Below are 5,216 nucleotides of genomic sequence, written 5' to 3' on the forward strand. Positions count from 1 at the left end.
CCAGGGATTGAGCCACATAAAATTCATAAAATAAATGCCAGAAAATATTTGAGAGTTCCGTGTGGAGCAGTAATATCTCAGATCATGAACCTTGGAGCAGCAATGAAGAATCCAGAGTTTTTATTCCTCAATCCTGCACATTTGTGCATGATGAAATGACTTCACAAAGTCACTTATGTTCTCAGTTTGGTAATAGTTCATGTTTCACAGAGTGACCTTAGTGAGGGAAAGGGGGCTGAAGATGCTTTTCAGCCCCATGTCTTTATTTGCCAGGTTGGAGAGATAAGAAAGCCCCAGGCTTCACATGTCTCGAAGAATGCACAAGTAGATTCCTTACTACTTTATGGCATCCTTGATGGTGTTAATCTTGGACAGCAGGTCTTCGAATTGCTTCGGGAATTTGAGTATTATGTAGTGTGCTGTTGAATAGAAATTCACAGAATGTCACATATCAACTCTGAAGGGTGTTTTCCTGTTAGTCAACAATGAAGAGATCACCCAGTGGGGCAGTCATTGTAGAAAGAAAGTGTGAGCTTTGTGAAAGCTAGAAGCAAAGTGCGGAGTTCTCCTGGATACCTAACACATAAGTTTGCAGGGGCAAATGGCCTTTGCAGTTATAAATCTTTTCTCTGTATATATCTGGAGGATATCATCCTTAATGAGATAACCCAATCACAGAAGAAGTCATTAGCTATGCACTCACTGATAAGTGGATATTAGCCCAGAAACATAGAACACCCAAGATACAATTTGCAAAACACAAAAAAATCAAGAAGAGGGAAGACTAATGGATACTTCATTCCTCCTTAGAATAGGGAACAAAATACCCATGAAAGGAGTTACAGAGACAACGTTTGGAGCTAAGACGAAAGGATGGACTATCCAGAGACTACCCCACCTGGGGATTCATCCCATAATCAGCCACCAAACCCAGACACTATGGCATATGCCAGAAAGATTTTGCTGAAGGGACCCTGGTATAGCTGTCTCATATGAGGCTATGCCAGTGCCTGGCAAATACAGAAGTGGATGCTCACAGTCATCTATAAGATGGAGCACAGGGCCCCCCAATGGAGGAGCTAGAGAAAGCACCCAAGGAGCTGAAGGGTCTGCAACCCTATAGGTGCAACAAAAATATGAACTAACCAGTACCCCCAGAGCTCATACCTCTAGTTGTATATGTAGCAGAAGATGGTCTAGTCGACCTTCACTGGGAAGAGAGGCCCCTTGGTATTGCAAACTTTATATGCACCAGTACAAGGGAATGCCAGGGCCAAGAAGTGGGAGTGGGTGGGTAGGGGAGCAGGGTGGAGGGATAGCATTTGAAATGTATATAAAGAAAATATCTAATAAAAAAGCATTTATCATTTTGATTTCATGTATCCTTCAAAATTCATGTAAGAAAAAGAAAGGGTGAAACTTCATTCCCTCTCTTAAAAGCTCTGTGCTTGGAAGACATTTTCTACATCTAAAATATGTTATACCCAGTACATTATTTATTTACATATTTAGTAATAGCTAGTATATGAGTTGAGAAATTTGTGGCACAAGTTTGTTTTCCTTTCCGTAGTATTTACTGTTATTACAGTTCTATGCCTACTACCTCCATGCCTATTAAGCTTTCAGTATGTTTAACAGGCCCTTGTCTTAAATCTCCGTACTCTGGAGCCAGAGGCAGGAATCTCTGGGTTCAAGCCTTCCTGGTCTACATGGCCAGGTAAGGAGAGAGAACCTTTGTCTCAAAAGCAAAGGAAAGAGAAAAAAGGAAGGAAGGGGGAAGAAGGAAGGAAGGAAGGAAGGAAGGAAGGAAGGAAGCAGGGAAAGAGGGAGGGAGGGAGGAAGGGAGGGAGGGGAGGAGAGAGGGAGGAAAGGAAGGAAGGAAAAGAAATTAGTTTCAAATGGTATAAGCCTTTGTCTTCAGTCACCATTCCTTTGAGTGACCAGCAAAGTGTATTCTCAGGATATGATGGTGGGGTTCTACTTACATTGTGGTAATGCTTTGGAAGGCTATTCAAATGCAGAGGGATTTATTGTTCATAAACTGCCAAGACACTGCAGTCTGTGGTTTCCTTCTGCCTTCTCTGCTCAATGAATACATCTTCTAAAGAAATTAGCTTCCGGCAGAGGCCTGGCGGAAGACAAGATGGCGCGGCAGAGGTGTTCCGCCCGCGGTCTGCGCCTCGTCGGTTTCTGAGCCGAGTTTTTCTGGAAGGGACGGCGGCAGGCGCCGTCTGTGCGCGATGGCCCGGCATCGGAACGTCCGGGGATATAACTACGATGAAGATTTTGAAGATGATGATCTGTATGGGCAGTCTGTGGAGGATGACTACTGTATCTCACCATCAACAGCCGCTCAGTTCATTTACTCACGCCGTGACAACCCTGAAGAAGAATATGGCTATGAAGATCTGAGAGAGTCTTCTAATTCTCTTTTGAATCACCAATTAAGTGAAATTGACCAAGCTCGCCTGTATTCATGCCTTGATCACATGAGAGAGGTACTGGGGGACGCTGTGCCTGATGACATACTGACTGAGGCAATTCTGAAACACAAATTTGATGTGCAGAAGGCTTTGTCCGTGGTTCTGGAACAAGATGGTGTGCAGCCTTGGAAGGAGAAGAGTGAGCGAGCAGTGTGTGCAGGACAGCCTTCAAAAGGAGTCTTATTTTCTTCCTTTGGAGTTTCACCCCAAAATGTTCACCATTCTTATCTTCAATCAGAAAATCATTTGGATAGCAGTAGCAAACCTTTTGATTGTTGTAGCTCAATAGCAGAATATGGATCCCATAGTTCTTCACTTGAGCCACGTCACTATTTACTTCATAGAAAAGAGAAACATGACAGACCCCAAAGTGAAAAGGAACTAGAATCATGTAAGTTAACAAAAGAGCTGGCTCTAGCTCACCTGATTCATGATACGCCAAGAGATTCTTGTGCACGCCAGCTGTCAGCCAGACTGCCACCCTCAGACAGCGGGCAGAGTGAGCTTCTTAAGAGCCTAGGTGCTGATGTGGTAAGACCTCCTGCATCTGCGTGTGCTCCTGAAGAGGATTTTACTTTCAAAGGGATACGAGACTTAGAGTCCCTAGTGAGGGAGGACGTAGTAACTAGTGGTTCTTTGGGAATTCGGAGCAGCTCACTACCTGATTTTCAAAGTACTCCCGTGCAGAACGTCTCAGCAAGCTTAAGTAATCCACTGCTGTTATCTAGCCCAGTGGAAAATAATTCCAGTATAAACACTGAAGTTGAACAAAGTGCCAAGAATAATATTGTAAAAACTAACAGTTTACCATTTTCCCAGCGTGAAAGTCCATCCCTAGCTGAGCTGTTTGAGGAACACAGAGGAAGCAGCTCTGGCCAGTGCTTTACTTTGTCTGACCTGTGTAACCAGTCACCTGCCAGCTTGGGTTCCCTTCCCCTGTCACAACTGGCAAACCGCTCGCAGTCTGCTAACGGAGTATCAGAGTTAACAGGATCTCTGTCATCTTTGGCATTTTGTAAAGCTGCCCCCACGAGAGACCTGGAGAATTTATCCCTTTCTGATTTGATTGCAAAAACGATTGGACTAGACAATTCTCAGATTAACAGAGATTCCTTTGAGTTTAGTTTATCTGAAACTATGAGGAGCCCTGAAGTTGATTCAAATATTGATCTTAGTGTCTTGATAAAAACTCCAGAGTTTGTCCCAAAGCCTGTAGTTGACCCATCAGTTGCTGTAACACCAGACACTAAAGTTCTGAGTTCAAAGTTAGGGAAACCTTCCAATTCTACTAAGGATAGTATGAAACCCAAAAGAGCCTCCCTTGCTAGGAAAGCTCCTCTGTCTCTGCCGTGGACCAAGGCCCTTGCTGCTAGGCCTTCAGCTTTCGCGTCAACGCTGTGTCTTCGTTACCCACTGAAAAGCTGCAAGAGGCGCACTCTTGAACTCTACAAGACTTTCCTTTATAGCAGACAAGTTCAAGATGTATCGGACAAAGAAATAAGTCCTCTTGCAGCAATAACGCCATTTGACTTCAAATCAGCATCTCCTGATGACGTTGTAAAAGCTAATCAAAAGAAGGCGTTTACTAGAGAATAGGGACAGAAGGGAAACTTGGCTACTGTTGTAAGCTTTTTAATCGCAATGTAAAGGTTTTGTAGGATCATTTTATATTATGGAATTCTAATTGTGATTTTTTATTAAAATTGTCTTAAGTCCGTCCAGTATAACAACTTAAGTCAAGGATTTTTTTGCACTGAGAATTTTTTCCCGATGTCTTGGAGTAATGACTGGTTTCATTTAAATTGCTAGCTCATAAGAGTGTATGTTTACAGTGTGCAGATAGAAACATGATATTGTGACTTGGACCTCAGATACTTCATTTGATATCCAACTTTCTGAAGTTTTTTTCTATGAAATATTTTTTGTCCTTTTTTTTCTTAAATGAAAGTGCAACTACTTAGGATTGTCATAGTATGAAGATTGTTCTCAGGATATAGAGCACAGCTGAGACATGCTTGTACTTTCAGCTATTATTTGTATCATTCCTGTTTTATTATTTTACTTAGGTGACTACTGAAACTTTCCTATTAGAAAAACTTAAAATTCTTGACTTTTGCAAGCACTATGAAATATGGTTAAGGTGATTTTTTTGATGATGAAAATCTTTTAAGGGACCATGTATATATTGGAATTGGATTAATACATACATTATTTTTATACAATATATATTTTTTAGGCTTTAAGGTATCCTCTTTAAAATAAACATATAGAATGTATTTGGAAGTATGTTTGCATGTTATTTAAATAGTTTTACCAGATCTCTGACAGTTGCTGTAGAGTGAATAATGAGACATGGATCCTTTCTTCTTGTTCCTGGTGGCTGTGTGCCCAGCACTCCCCAAGTTCCCCAGCGGCCGAGCCGTGAGAGTGCTGTGCTCAGTAGAATAAGGACACTTCTACACTGTGGGTCCTCAGCTAGTTAGGAGTCACCAGAGAATATTTTCTAAACGTAGTTAACTGTTGCTGCTTTTCAGACTGGCTGACTAGGTTTCTGAGGGAGGCCCTTGGGAATGTATTCTCTAGATGATACTTAATGTATCAAGTGATACATATGTCTGCTTCTCCTGGAGAATTGTGGAGTAAACAATTTTGATGTCAAATATATCAGACCAAGTTAATTTCTAATAATCAGAAATATCAAGGACAAGTTACTAATCAGGGATAGTTGTCTTT

The 5,216-nt window shown here is 41.7% G+C and overlaps 1 pseudogene; it reads left to right on the top strand.

The window, feature by feature from the left end:
- Gm9923 (predicted pseudogene 9923) lies at window positions 2,121-4,958 on the top strand (annotated as a pseudogene).
- Window positions 4,959-5,216: the final 258 nt, after the last annotated feature.

The sequence above is a fragment of the Mus musculus genome, chromosome 10 (genome assembly GCF_000001635.26).
Source record: "Mus musculus strain C57BL/6J chromosome 10, GRCm38.p6 C57BL/6J".
NCBI lineage: Eukaryota > Metazoa > Chordata > Mammalia > Rodentia > Muridae > Mus > Mus musculus.